Source organism: Sturnus vulgaris, chromosome 7 (assembly GCF_052056855.1).
Source record: "Sturnus vulgaris isolate bStuVul1 chromosome 7, bStuVul1.hap1, whole genome shotgun sequence".
Taxonomy (NCBI): domain Eukaryota; kingdom Metazoa; phylum Chordata; class Aves; order Passeriformes; family Sturnidae; genus Sturnus; species Sturnus vulgaris.
In genome coordinates this window covers 1,494,876-1,510,647 of record NC_142249.1, presented here as the reverse complement: position 1 = coordinate 1,510,647, position 15,772 = coordinate 1,494,876, and positions in this window count along the sequence as shown.

Here is a 15,772-nt window from a genome sequence, read left to right as displayed (position 1 = left end):
CACAGCCCGCTGATGTGGTGGTGACTCTCCTGGATGTGGCCCCATCGTGTGACAGGTATGGGGCTCACCAGCCCAGAGGGCTCAGGGCTCACCAGCCCATCACCCTGTACAACCTGTTCCAGGTGTCTGAGCAACAGAGAGTTCCAGGGCCCTCTGGCTGCTCCCTTTCCCAGCCCTGGCATGTCAGCCCCTGAGCCTGCTGCTATGCTCCCTCCCTGCCCCTCAGGGGCCTGTCCCCACAGGGCTGGGCTGCCTGGGTGCCACCAGCGAGGGGCAGTGGGCAGAGGCAGAGCTGGCAGCCAGCTCAGCTCCCCACTGCTGCCCAGGCCACAGTTCTGTGTCTGAGACTGCCCTGAGACAGAGCTCTGACCCCACAGAGCTGCTATGGCCATGTGGAAGACGATCTTGTGCTCAAGCAGGACCTCGGAGCTGGCACAGCTGACACTCCTGGATGTGCTGGGGGACTGGCCAGAGCACAGCACATGCACCTCTGATGGGGACAGAACGTGTGCCTTTGCCCTGGCTGTGAGTTTCTGGAACTGGCCTTTGCTCACCCCAAGGCCGCCTCTCCAGCAGCTCTCCACCCTCCTTCCCCCACTGCATCTCCCTGCCTCAGGCACTGCGCTGAATCCTGGCCTAGGGGCAGCTTCATGGGCACCAGGCCCGGTGCTCCCCCTGCATCTCCCCTGGCCTCTCCGTGCCACGCTCGGGCCCTGCCGCACCGACACCTGGGCACTGAGCGCTGTCTCGGGGTGCTTTGTCCTTTGCAGGCAACTCTGGTGATGTGGAAGATCCTCCAGGAGCCCAGCTGCCCACATATAGTGACGGTGTATTTCACCCGCCTATTTGTCCACCTGCTCTTCCAAGTGTTCTTCCATACTCGGGATATGCCAGAGGAGGTCGACACCTTCTGGAAGGGATGCCAGGAAGAGCACGGCCTTGCTGCCAGCCCCAACAGGTTCTCCATGCCAGTCCATCTGTCCCTGCCATGTCCTCAGGCATGGAGCCAGTGCTCCCAGCATGACCTGAGCTTTGCTCTGCACACAGATTTGCAGTGCAGACCCTGAAGTCTCTGCTCTGCCAAATGCAGTATGAGACTGTAGTCATGGAAATGGAACGCAGGCGTGGCTGGGACACCCTGCTCTGTGTTGACACACAGCACTATGCCGTGGGTCTGCTGGCCAGGTGAGATCCCCTTCTCCTCACTGCCCCCAGCATTTGTGCTCTGTGCCTGGTCTGCTTCACACCTGTACCTGTGGTCATGGACCAGAGGGCCTTGTCACTGTGGAATGCTCAAGCAGACTGGAAAAGGCTGGGAGAGGAGGGTGCCCAAAAGCAGCCACCTCCCAAATGGCCCAGGCCCCCTTGCAGGATGGTGGGCAAAGACGAGAACTGTGTGAGTCAGTCCTGGGAGAGGTTTGTCCCCCTGGCTCAGGCCTTGGTTCCTTTTTCCTCCTTTCAGGGTAATGCACCATTCATCCATACCCTTGTGTTCTGGGATTGCATTGTACCTGCTCAGGCTGATCAGCATGGAGATGCCATTCTGGGATTTCTATGCCCTGGCATTCTTTGTGGAGGTGAGCCTGATGGCCAGCTCTGTGCCTTTTCGTAGCCACAGTTGCCTGGGATGGTGCCTGTGCCCCGTGCTGCTGTCTGGGCCCAGCCCTATGTGGTTACAGGCTCCTGCCGGCCCAGTCCCCTGTCACTGCCCTGTGCCTTTCAGGTCCTTGAGTGCTTGGACGTGACTGAATATGGGGCCATCCTCCTTGAGATCATGTCAAAAAACCTGCAGAGCGAGTGCAGGGAGAGGCGTCGCCTGGCCCTCAGAGGCCTCGTAGTGCTCAGCAAGAATCCCCCCATGGTGAGAAGGGGGCAGTTGCTGAAGCCCTGCCAGCAGCGTGAGGCTGGGGAATGCAGTCGCTTGGGCATGGCTGTGCTTCGGGTGCTGAGGCAGCTGCTCCCAGCTCTCTAGTTCTTTGCCCTAGTTCTTTAGGACAGGCCTTTGGCCTCTAGACCCTGTGGCAGCAGGCTGGCCTTTCACACACTTGTGTTCCATACAGGCAAAAAAAATATGGAGCCTGACTGAAAGTCTTGTGCAGCTCCTGCAGGAAAATGATAGCGACGTGGTCAGGATGGCTGTCGTTCTACTCAGATATTTGTTTCTCTATAACGGTGTCCCCATACCCAGCCCCATCGCCCTGCAGCTGGCTGAGGCGCTCCTGCCACTCTTTGACAATGTAAGGCTCTGGGCCCCCAGCCACAGCCACTGGGTGCAGCCTGGACACTTGGTGCCCTGTGCATTTCTATGCCGGTGCCCAGGTGGGCCTGAAAGAACCAATGCTTAGGCTTCTTCTCCTTCCTTTCATACAGGATGATAGCCAGGTGCAACTATGTTCCATGCTTGTCTTTCAAGAGATAATGGATTTACTAGTGGAAGAGGAAAGAAGGGCCCTGAAGCCACATGTGCGCCAGAGTCTGGTCCCACTCTCTTTCCACTGCCATGATGAGAATCCGCAAGTGGCAGAGGTGAGGACTCGTGGGCTGCTGGCGTCCCCCTGGGAGGGGGCTCGGCTGCCTCCAGATCTGGCACCTCCCGGGCTGCAGCCTCCTCCCAGCCTTGGCACAGGGACACGGGTCCTGTGCCCTGAACTGCGGTGCCATCTGCACATCTCTGCTACTCTCCAGGCCTCTCGGGAAACGCTGCATTGTTCAGCAAGATTCCTGAAGAGGAGGGATATTGAACAGATGCTGCAGGTGGATAAGACGTGGAGATTTGGCGAGTGCCTGGTAAGGAGGGCCTGGAAGCGCCAGGCTCAGCCTGGAGAAGCCCCCTGAGCGCGGTGCTCACTGTGTGCGCTTGGCAGCTGTGGCCCTGCCCAGGGCTGCACGCAGGAGCCGCACGGGCTCTTCTCCAGGCTCCTGTGGGCCCGAGCCGGGTGCCCACGGAGCCCCGGCCCAGCGGCTGCTGGCCGAGCCTCAGGGCTGTGCGGGCAGGGGAGGCCGGGGCCGGCCAAAGCAGGGAGTGCCTGGCAAAGGGGCACAAAGCCCGGCCCGACCCTTCCCTCCCGCCGCTCTCTCCAGCTGGCAGACGACAGGAGCCGAGCGGCCGAGCACCTGCGCCAGGCCCTGCCGTACGTGCAGAGCCCACAGGAGCCCCTGCGAGAGGCGGCCATCAGGTTCATGGGTGAGCCCGGGCTCCCTCCCCGCCCCGTCCCGCCGCAGCTCGGCCCCAGCCCCGCCTGCTGCCCCGGCAGCGGCATCCGGGCCCGGCGCCGTGGAGCCCCGGCTGCCCTCGGGGCTGCTGCCGCCCTGTCGCAGCCGTGCCCTTGGGCGTCAGGATGCGGCAAGGGCCCGGGCTGAGCCCTGCCGGGCCACGAGGGCGTGTGGCCACAGGGCTGGCAGCGCCGCTGGCAGGGAGCTGTGCCGCTGGGCAGAGCCGTGACAGGCTCTCTCGTTCCCAGGGATGGCCGGGCCGCACCTGAGGGGGAAGAAGGAAGAGCTGCAGCTCATCTGTGAGGGTGAGTGAGGGCAGCGGGCTGTCAGCAGGGGCTGGCAGGAGCAGCTGCAAGCCCTGGCCCGGCTGCGGAGGGCTCTGCTCCCTGTGCGGACGGGGGTCGGCGTGGGCAGAGCACACCAAGATTTCAGGGGCACGTGGGGGATTTGTGGCCAGCAGCTTCGGGCTGATCCCGGTGGTCCCTGCTCCCTCCTGGCCATGGCTGGAGCTGGCTGGGATAGCCCTGGCACGGGGGTCTCGTGGTGTCCCCACAGATCCGGGATCTTACCGTGGCTCTGTTCCACACTCTTTCAGCTCTGGATGACACGGCAGATGACAGTAACCCTGCCATTAGAAACCTCGCAAGTGAAACAGCGTTTGTCCTGCGTGCATTACAGAGAGCTCCGTACTCCATATTGCGGAGGCTGCAAGACCGATTCCGCAGGGCATGCAAGAGACGGCGTTGTCTGTGCGGCAGTGCCTGGCTGTGCTGCTGGAGCTCTGCAGAGAGCTGAGCATGTAGTCTGTGTCTGGTGGGGCCACCTGAACGAGCAGAGAATTTTCTTTTCTTTCAGTTTGTTCTCCTTTCTGTTTTACTCTATTATATAAATATAGGATGTGTTATAATAAACAGACTCCCTGGAGCTTTCTTTTGCTGCCCAGTGTCCGCATGGCATCGGGGAAGAGGGGGAAAGGGTGCCTGTGCTCTGCAAGCTGCCCAGGCATGCGGTGTTACAAGGAAAATGGCCAGAAGCCCCTTGGCCTTTGGTGGTTGTGCTGAAGCCTTTGTGCTGGTGACAGAGCGGGTGGGCAGGGGCTGGAGCTTCAGGGATCCCTGCGAGACCGGTGCCTGGAGATGGCCACGACCCCTGTCCCAGCCAGGAACCGCCATCGGTGTCCTCCTGCCCGGGTGTTGCTGGCTGGATTGCTGAGGGCTCCGTGGCGCCTCTTGATCGGGTTCCTCTGGAGCTGGGCAGGTTGTCCAGGCTGGGGGAGACCCTGAGTGGACAGGGCACTGGGAGGCCATGAAGGGATGAGGGACTGAGGAGACCCTGATGGGACAAGGCTGTGGGAAGGCACGAGGGGGATTTGTGTGGGATTCGGTGGCAGGAGGCTACAAGGGGACAGGAGGCACCTGAGGGACTGTGGTGGGAAGCCCTGAGGAATTGGGTGTCAGAGGCCATAAGCAGCCCCCAGGCTTGTTCGTGTAACCTGTCTGCTCTGGTGCTTTCCCAAAGCCTTTCCCCAGCCTGCAGCAGAAGCCTCAGCAGGAGGGTAGGGACACTGCCAAAGTGCCCAGGCTGGGCCGGCTGGGGACAAACAGGGCAAGGCTCCCATGCTGGGGGATGGGACAAGGTTGGCTCTTTGTCGAGTACCCAAGGCATGTAACTGTGGTTTCCTCAGATACATTGCCTGCCTTTAGGCAACCATTTCTGATACCTTCAGGAACCTTACACTGGCCCCTGGTAGTATTACAAAGGCTACTTACTTTACGAAAGTTCCAGTACAAATAGTTGAGTATTCTGAGTAGCTCAGCCCATCAAAGGACGTAGTTGTGCTATCAGGATTCCATGCATATCTGGGTCACCATCACGTGGTCATGGAATTGGGCACGATATACCCTCATAGGATGGTGATGTTCCTGGCTACCCCTCCAAGTTGATTGGTTAATATCCCTGATGACCTGCAATACCCCAAGAATGACATTCAATTCTCAAACGCACATCCTCTATGAGATCTGTTCCATGTATTAAGCAGACGACCAGTACGATTTATTATTCTAGTTGCACAAGAGTTGGCTCTTGGAAACAATATTTGTTGGGTGGGATTCCTGGTGGGCTCAGTTACTATATCTCTACATGACGATGGTCTCCCCACCTATGTGTCACAGAAGAAGAGGACTATCTTGCACTAGGTTATAGCCTTCCATTTTTATTTGCTTAGTGCAAAAATCCTGATAGAAATCACATGAAAATGAATGCACACACTACTTGTTCAAGGGTCACAGATGCACATGGTCACTGTAGTAATCTTATCTACAAGGGATTTGTGAGTTTCAAATATACAAGCCATAGAGATCTTACTTTCAGGTGGGACAAGAAAGGCAGGCATGGAGTCAGGTTTTCCTCAATCTTCAACTGCTTGTCATTAATCCGTAAAATGACGTCAAGCCTTTTTACCTTTTTAATCCCTTTTAGCCCATTAGATCCTGAATATTTTTGAGTGTTCCATCCACCAGGATCTTGCAGGCCAAGAAGATCTTGATGGTAGTGACAGTCATCAAGTGTGGCTTGAATTCTGATAAGAAGCATCAGGAAGACGATGATCATGTGAAACACAGCTTGGTTTCTCCTGTTCTTTCTCAGGTCTAGTTTTGGACTCCCCTTGCCTTTTGCAGAAGCCTTTTGATTCTGGAATAAATATCCAAGAGATTAATGCTTTCAGCTTTAAAGGCTGTATAAGTGATTAAAAGTACTAAATAGAGTTCTTTCCATTTTGGCATAAGACAGTTTCCCTCAGGGGATTTTACGTATAAATGGTCCCTAGGCTGGATTTGGGGAGAGGAGCGTCCTCTTGCTCATGTGCTCAAAATGTGTTGATTAGCTTTCTGCAGCTGTTGTGTTAGTTGGACCACATAGTCCTGGAGATACCCCTCCTCCACTTGTACAGTAGCTTCCCCTTGATAGTTGTGCTTCTCTGGTATTCTACACAGTATTTCGAAGGCATTCAGCTTGTCTTTTGTTCTTGATCTTACTCAAATCCATAGTAAAGCCAAAGGTGGGTTCTGGGGCCAAGGTGTGTTGGCCTCTTGTCCAGTTTTAACCATCTGTTGTTGTATCAGATAATTCATCTTTTCCACCTGGTCGCTGGCCTGGGCCTATACAGCATGTGTAGGTGCCAGTTGATTTGGAGATTGTTGCAAAAGTCCAGTGCAATATTTGCTAGGGAATGTGGTACTCGATGGGAGGAGATGTCGAGAAGCACTCTGAACCGGGCCTTATGTTGTTTAACAAAATGCTGACAACTTCTTTGGCTTTATTTGTTTGAGTTGGGAATGCCTCAGGTCACACTTAGAAGGTGTCCTAGGGTGATGTTATGGTGCTTGTATCCCCAATTGTGTGTTCTGTTTGAGCTTGATATTATGTTCTGTGCTTTCAGGACTGAATCTGAAAGTGAAGGTTTGTTTTGTCTCGTTATCAGTCAGCTCACCTCCTCCATGGTCTCTGTTTAGGAGAGGCTTGCTCGCGTGCTTGCTTTCTTGCTTGCTTCCTTTTGTTCCTACGTTTTTTGCTTTTGCCCTTGCTTTTGCTCATTAGTTAGTTCAGCTAGGCAGTCCTTTTTTTTCCCTGGACTGTTTTTGTTTTTTTTTTTTCCTCTCCCTTTCCTGAATACCATCAGAACCTGTTCCAGACGGGGACCTGGGAAACACCAAGAAACACCGGGAGTCTGCATTTTGTGATGTGTAGCAGCCATCCCCCAGTGCCAGAGACCGGTAACTGAGTGACCACGCGCAGGAGAGACTTTCTGAGTTTGTCATCCATTCAGAGCTGTGAAAGAGTTTTCCATCATCTGGTGTTGTTTCTTTGTGCCAAGGAGTGTTTAGTTTGTTAAATACACAGGTTTTCAGGTTTTTTTTCCACTCCTCTCTGAGGAAATTCTTCCCGAACCTGGTGGTGGGGGGAGGAGTGATGGGGTTTGCTTTCTGGGGGCTCCTTCCGAAGGTTTTCCCCCATATTTGCCCTAAACCAGGACAGCCCAGCACCCCTTCACCAGCCCAACCCCGTGGAAATGGCATGGAGCAGCAGCCAGACTGGAGGGCTTCTAGCCCCTTGTTCTGATCCACTGATTAAAATGATCAGAAATGGCTCTGCCTCCATTACGGTGCAAATGAGACCATGTGCCAAAGTCAATAGTTTTATTGAACAGTAAATGAGAGAGAGACAAAATGACAAAGAGAGAAAAACAGAAATGGACTAGAGGTAGGGGGAGAGCAAGAGAGTGACAGAGAGATTCAGTAGAAAACCTCACCACTTGGTGGATCCCAATGGCTTCCTGTGGATGCTCTACATCTCTTTCTTCTTGGTGCTCTGGGTCCCCCACAAACACGGAGTTCTGGGGGTCCATACACATTTGGGCCAAGTGGGAAGGCCCAGGTACCTCCCCTGGCAGGGACAAGTCTGACACAGGCTCTGGCAGCAGCCTCTGGCTCTGCTGCATCCCTTTGCATCAGGAGCAGTGCTCTGCTGCAAGGCCTCAGCAGTGAGTCTGGGCAGGGCTTTGGGGCCGTTGGATGGATTCTGGCACCTCCTCAGGTGTCCTTCATGGGAATGTGCCATGGATGTGGCCTTCCCGGGTGGGGAATTTTCAGCTGAGGCAGTTTGTGTGAGGGAGGATGGGTGTTCACTGCTTGTGAGCAGAGGTTCCCCACAGCCCCAGAACTCTCCTCCTCCCTGGCTGGCTGTGGGCAGTGTGTGCAAAGGTGGCCTCAGCAGATGAGCCTGTGGGCCACGGCCTTGCCCAGCCCCAGCCTGGCCCAAGCTGATTTTCAGGAGAGCTGCTGGCTTTGGCTTTCTTTGGATACATTCTCCTGCCTCAGTCTTGTGTCCTTGTCCCTAGACCAGAGGCAATTGATCAGTGGTGTCACCTTGACGGTACCTCAGGTACTGTTAGGCCACTCATGTGCCAGGCCAATGCTGCAGTCAGGTTAAAGAAGCATTTCCGGAGAGGCCTGGAGAGTAGCAGAGATGTGCAGATGGCACCGCAGTTCAGGGCACAGGACCATCGCGTCCCTGTGCCGAGGCTGGGAGGAGGCTGCAGCCTTGGAGGTGCCAGGGCAGGAGGCAGGTGAGCCCCTCCCAGTGATCCACCAGCATCACACAAATCCTCATCTTTGCCAGGTGCAGGTTCTCATCATGGCAGTAGATTAGAAGTGGGTACAGGCTCTTGTGAACAATTGTCTTCAGGCACTTTTTTCCCTCATCCACTACCAATTCCATCACTTTACAGAAGAGGTGAATGGAGAGCAGCTGCACTTGGCTGTTGTGCTAGAGGAAAGAGAAAAACTTAAGCACCTACTACTCCAGGCCCACCAAGGCAAAGGCCTTAAAACGCAGAGGGCACAAATTTCTGGGAAGCACCCAATGCCTGTGGCTCGGGACGCAGAACCTTACGTGGTCAAAGAGCTCCAGGAGTGCCTCGGCCAGCTTGGGGGTGTGGTGCTGGATATCAGGATGTCTTTGTCCTGGAGCACATTAGTGAACACACGGACGGTCCTGCCAATCACCCCTCCATCTGCATCACCCAGCAGCTCCAAAAGACTTGGAGACAGGCTGCACATTTATCTGGCCTGTGTGGAACACAAGGCTGTGCTGTGCTGTGAAGCCATGAGCGGCTGCAGCACCAACACCGCGCTGGCACTGCAACCTCACCCTGCTGCTGCAGGGCCCAGAGGCCAAAGGTCTGTCCCGAAGAACTCAGGGAGGTGAGGCAGGAGAGCTGGGAGCATCTGCTGCAGCTCCTGAAGCCCAGGCAGCCCAAGGGGCAGCTTTCCCCAGTACAGCTTCAGCCCTGCCCCCTTCTCACCATCGAGGGATCCTTGCTGAGCACCACAAGGCCTCTGAGCGCCAGACGACGTCTCTCCCTGCACTTGTTCTGCAGGTGCCTTGACATGATCTCAAGGATGCTGTCACCACATTTAGTGAAATCCAAGCAGTTCAGCACCTGAAAGGCACAGGGTAGTGAAAGGGGATCCAGTCGGCAGGACCCCAGAACCGCACAGGGCTGGGCTCAGAGAGCAGCACAGGGCACGGGCAGTGTCCCAGGCAGCTGTGGCGACGAGAGGACAGAGAGCTGGGAGGGAGCTCAGAGAGGCAGCGCTGGCCATCAGGCTCACCTCCACAAGGAATGCCAGGAAGGGCAGATCCCAGTGTGGCTCTTCCTTACTGAGCCACCCAAGCAGGTGGTGGGGAAATCCCAGATCAGAAGGAGAGGGAGATATGGTGCATCTCCCTGGTGGGGGGGAAAAGGCACCAAGGCACTGAGGTGGGCAAGCAAACCACTCCCAGCACTGACTCACCGAGATCCAGTCTTTCCCCAGCATCCCTGGAGGTCATATGGGCACTTTGGGAGGCAGTTCCTTCTGGACACCTCCTCTCCCAGCCTTTTCCAGTCTGCTTGGCCGTCCATCGGTGACAAGGCCCTCTGGCCCATGACCACAGGGACTGTGTGGGGCACCCCGGGCATTGAGCACAAATGTTGGGGGCAGAGGGGAAATGGGGGGGTCTCACCTGTCCAGCAGAGCCACGGCATAGTGCTGGGTGTCAGCAGAGAGCAGCGTGTCCCAGCCACGCTTGCGCTCCATGGCCATCACCTCAGGGTCATACTGCAGACAGAAGAGCAGAGCCTTCATGGTCTGCACTGCAAACCTGTGTGCAGAGCAAAGCCCAGGTCACACTGGGAGCACTGGCGCTGGTCACGAGGGCATGGGAAGGACAGGAGGGCCGGAACCTGTTGGGCTTGCTGGGAAGGTGGTGATCCTACCAGCACACCCTCCAGAAGTTATCAACTTCCTCTGGCATCTGCTGTGTTGTGATGACAACATGGAAGAGTTGTCAACATCCATCAAATTGGATTTAGAGCATGTGTTCCTATCTCACTGTGCATGACTCCAGCATCAGTGGAGAGCATGAGTCCTTGCTGTGCTCCACTGATGAGCTGGAAGCTTGGTGGATACAGCCAGGACGTTCTCTGTTTCAACCACAGCTGGCACCTGCAGGCACCTTGGCACCCCTTGGCACAGGCTGTGCCACCCAACAAAGCCCGGAAGGCCAGCAGGAGAGCCCGGGGGCAGCACAACTGCTTAGGCAGTCACTCCTTCCATGGACCCAGCCAAACCCATCCCTGATCAGCCACTGCCAGCCCTGACCCTCCCAGCCCCGTGACAGCTCCCCCAGCCCAAGGGGACAGAGTCAGGCCCTCTCAGGACACACTGGAGCCTTGCTCTCCCCCTCTGCCCTTTCCCCACCATGGTTACCCCTTGCAGCCCCTCCCAGCTTTTGGGCGGTGTCTCCCATGGAGGGACCCCAGCAGGAGTGCTCAGTACCCAAGTGCCCTGAGCCTGTTCGGGATAATTCCTCTGGGCTGTGCCGGCCTTGCCCAGCCTGTGCAAGAGTAAACATTAAGAATTAATGCAATTTTATTATTTATTGCAGAAGAGTCCAAAGATTCTAGGTTTTGTTATAAATGAGAAAAAAAGTCTCAATATTCAGCAAAATTTAGATTGCTTTATTTGATATAGGTCGAGCAATGCAGCCCTGGAGAACGTGAGGGGTCACTGCCCACTCCATGCTCCACCGAACCCCGGCCTGCAGCCTTTTCTTATGCTATGGTTTCTCTCCGTAATCAATAATTTTTGTATTTTAGCTGTCATAATTTTGCTAGGTAAGCAGTGGTGGTCGAATAAACATCCTTATAGAAATTCACAAAGTCTCTGGCGATAGTCAGTTTCACAGATAATCATCTGGTCCTTGTAGATAACCACCAGCGAAGTTCTGGAAGTCTGGTCCTTGAGATAGGCAGCATTGATCAAACAGAGGCAGGAAAGACTATCAGGAAGTCTGTTATTGTAAGCTGGTAGTAGATTCAACTTACTTGGAAAACATAACATAACATAACATAACATAACATAACATAACATAACATAACATAACATAACATAACATACATAACATAACATAACATGGCGATTTAAAACAGAATTATTTAATCGTATAATTTCCTTTATCTAGTGTCCATGCTTCACTTCAGAGCTTAGTATTCTGGTTTATACAAACCCCAATACTTTTGTGATTAACACAAAACTTTTATTAATTATTGCAGTTTCCATAACTGCAAAACTACTTTGACAAATACAGGACTGTTGGGGGAAAGGGAAATAAACATTTCAGATTTATGTTCTATGAAAACTCTTTTCAATTGCTGGAAATGAAAAACATTCCTAAATGTTTCAAAATGAAAAACAAAGATAACATGAGGTGTCTGTATGTATCAGGAGCCCCATGCCCAGCTGCTACCTGCCCAGCCCTGGCTGTGCCAGACAAGGAGCTCCACCAGTGCTGCTGGTACCGCTCAGACCCCAGAGCTGAAGCCCAAAGGTGATGCTGGACTCAAGCACTGTCTTGGCTGGAAGGCCCCACTTCCTGCCCTGGTTGGAGAGTGGGGCCAGTCCCTTTGGGGACAGAGGGACCTGTTCAGCATGCTGGTGGCAGCTTGTACACAGCATTTAGCTGGTATTGCAATTGTGGTATGGAAAACGAACACGTGCATGGAGATGCAAGATGACAGATCCAGTCTGTCCAGACTGAAGTCGTCGGCCTGTCTTGAGAAGGGGGAGAAGTGCTCCTGTGGAGAGAGGAGGCCCCAGCTGCCACTGGCACACAGGGAACCTCCTGCACAGCAGAGCCCAGAGCTGGCAAGGCTCCCCAGCATGGCTGGAGCTGCTGGCACACCTTGGCCCAGCTGCACAGCTGCCCCTCAGGGCCCCGGCGAGCAAGGCATGGCTCTGGGCAGGGTCCCTGGCCAGGAGCGGGCCCCAGAGCGCATCTGCCTTCCAAGGGCAACCTGGACCCTGCTCTTTCTCCTCCCCACCTTGCTTTGTCTCTGCCCGCTGCTCCTGGGGCTGCTCTTGGCCACGCAGCCTCAGTGGGAGCCAGCACTGGCTGCAGCCCCAGTAGGCTCCCCCGGACAAGGCCCAGCAATTAAGAGGCCAATTAAAGCACTAGGCTGCAGCAGAACCCTCAGCAGAGTTATACGGACAACCATTGACCATCCACAACTCCACAGCAGCCTCACTAGGAATGTTTCCTTTCTACAAGCAGCCATCAAATGAAGCTGTGTGAGGGGGAGAGCAACAAAACACTCACTGTTTTCTCTTCCAGCAATACCAGATTCTGACACACAAAATGAAGACAAGCTCCAAAACAAAGAGGCCTGTCATTATCTCTACCTAACAGCGTGTTCCCTGACAGAAACCCTTTCCAAAGTCCTTCTGGGAATCAGGAAGACGTGTTGAGGTGCCAGCTGCATGTGTGGGAGCAATGGGGACCGTGAGCCTGTGCTGTGCTCCACTGCTCAGCTGGCAGCTCGCTGGATACGGCCACGACGTTCTCTGTTTCCCCCACAGCTGGGTCCTGCAGGCACCTTGGCATCCCATGGCACAGGCAGTGCCACACAACAAAGCCCAGAAGGCCGGGAGGAAAGCCCAGGGGCAGCGCAGCTGCTTGGGGAGTTGCTCCTTCCAGGGACACGGCCAAACCCATCCCTCAGCAGCCACTAGCAGCAACCCTAACCCTAACCCTAACCCTAACCCTAAACCTAACCCTAACCCTAACCCTAACCCTAACCCTAACCCTAACCCTAACCCTCCCAGCCCCGTGACAGCTCCCCCAGCCCAAGGGGACAGAGTCAGGCCCTGTCAGGACCCAGTGCAGCCCCTGCCCAGTCGGGAGCCCTGGGCTCTCAGCAGGGCTCCCACTCGGGGCTGCTCCTGTGCCTTGGGCCTCTGGGCACTCAGGGCAGCTCCAGGAGCAGCTGCAGCAGGAGGGACCTTGGTGCACCACTCCCGTATCCCAGGGGCTGGGAACGAGCTCCAGAGGCCTCGAAGCCAAAGCGCCTCCAGCTTTGGCTGCTGCCAGGCCATGCAAGGGCAGGCCCTGGGAGAAGAGCTGCTGCCACACAGCCCTGCCCAGGGCTGAGCCTGACACAGCAATTACCTCCTCTGCCTGTGCCCGTGCCTGGCATTGCCTCCTTTCCTTCTGGAAATGCCTCCTTCCATAGAGCCTCTCTATCCATTCCTTGAGAAAGGAAGAGGTAGAGCTGCATCTGATGAAACCATTGCATATCAGGGAATTGGCCTCGTCAGGAGGCAATACTTGCCAAAGACATGGATAAGGATGAGGAAAAGGCCCAGGCTCTTGGGGCTATGACAGGGCTCTCTCTTGTCCAAAGCAGCACTTCTCCTGACCTACCCTGAGACCGGGAAATGGCAGGGATCTCAGGGTGTGCATGGCCCGTGGGGCACTTTGGGCTCCCTGGCAGCTGATGCCAAATGCCTTCCTGCAGAGGCTGGGGAGAAGCTGCAGCCAGGCCAGGCTGGGAAACAGCCCTGCAGGGTGTGACAGCAGCAGCAGGGCAGTGAGACTTCCTGCTGTGCCAGGCACAGTGTGTCCAGATGTGCAGAGAAAGCCCCTGGCTGCTGAGTGTCAGGAGAAGGCTGAGGGAAATGCACCCACCTTGTCTTCCCTGCCGCATTTCCTTCAGCTTTTGCTGCCTGAGTTTGGATAAATCATGAAGTTTCTTGTGTTCTGAAGCTTTGTTCCTTCCTCTTGGAGGACCTTAGAGCAACAAAATTCCATTTCCCAGAAACGGATCCCACAAAAGCAGTGCTCAGCCTGTGGGGTCAGCAGGGACACACAACTCACCCCTGCCATGGGAGCCGGGCTTGTGTGCAGCAACCAGCAGAGGAGTTGGAGAAATCCTCCCTGCAGACACACCTGTAACTCAACAGCCACAGAGGCTTCTGTCATCTCTGCACTGCTGGCCGACGTTTGGGCTCTGAGCTGGCAGCTGTCACAGGGGTAACGCCTTGACCTAGCCTCACCATCTCCCAAAGACTCATTCCTGAACGAGGGTTGGGAAGCCAGATCACCTTCCCCAACAGGTTCATCGGCAAAGAAAGGCAGGACAGAACAACTCCCAGCACCACAGGAAATCCTCAGGCTGCCTGGGTGTCTTCGTTTGAAAGACAGGTATCTGCCAAAAGAGACAGGGGCCTCTTTTTTTTTGATAAGGAGAGTATAACCCCCCCATCACTCTACTACGATTTTGAAATTAAAGGATTCTCAGGCGAAGATATGGGGGTAGGAATAACAGTTCTTAACTGATATATATATATATATATATGTAACCAGGGAAACAAAACACAACAACAATAACTGCGAGATCAACAACAACCGAGCAGAAAACCCAGCAAACAGTTCTCTCGGTTGTGGACACCTTTCCTCTGAGGTCCAGTTACAGTTCTGGTGCTGCCTGCCAGCCCCTGGTGAGCAGGGAGGAGATGCGGTGATCCCACGTGGCTGGAGGGGCGCTGCTGTGAACGGCCTCTGTATCCCAGATGGGAAGAGCGGAGGGGAGACGCTGCTCACAGGTCGCAGGGCAGTGTCAGTCCTGATGCTTCAAAAGGATGTGCTGCAATCAGTAGGAGATGCGGGACAGCGTCCAAGCAGGGAGGTTGCGAAATCGCACAGCCAAGGAAGGCAGCTCCCGGCAGAGCTGAGTTTCTAGCGACCGTCCTTCTCCGAGCCAGACCCGCGAGAGAAGCAGAGAACAGCCCCTACCCCACCTCTCCTTTTCCGCTACTGCCCCTTCTCGTCCCCCCTTCGAGAGAAACTGTTAACTTAGCTATCCGACCTTCTGCGTGTAGCTCCAAATACTTAGCATAACAACGGGAAAAATTCCACAGAAAGAAAAGGGGAAAATTCAACCCCCAAGACTGGGGCCAGCAAAGGAGCCCAGCAAGGCACAGCCCCGGGGCACAGCCCTGGGCCCTTCCCTTCCCTCTCTGCTCTTCTCCCTGGCTGCACAGAGCACATGGAAGGAGACACTGGCATTGCACATGGGAAGAGGATTGACAGTTAAATGCTCCTTCCTCCCACTGACAGCAATCCTGTGGGATCATCAGGGCTCAAAAAGCGAGCAGGGCAACGATTCCACTATGCTTCAACCTTGAGGTGATCTTAAGGGAAATGGCACATGAGGGAGCTCTTGCCTCAGTGACACTGCATATTCTATCAGGAAAGGCACATTGAGAACTTGCCTCCAGCATCTCAGACGATCTTCAAAGCACCATTCACCAGCAATTCCAAATAATCCAAGTCAGGTTCCCAATCTAGAAGGAAGCACAGATCAGAACTATTTCCATGGTATCCTGGGATCCCCTTCTGCCTTAGGGAACTGGGCACTGCAAGGGGCTCGGGTAAAGCTGTGGGAGCCAGATCAGAATGGATGTGACCAAACCTGCAGAGGGGCCTGGGAAGCTCTGGGCTGGCTCCTGATTGTGAAAAACGAGGTCCAGTTTCCTGGTAGATTTTAACAAGTTTAATAAAAGACAATAAGAGACAATAAAGCCAAAGGTTACAAGGGCCCAGTGCTTGGCATTCTGCCAAGAGCACACCTTAACTCAGAGAACATTTTCTTAAATGCATCCACCTGTTGCATATT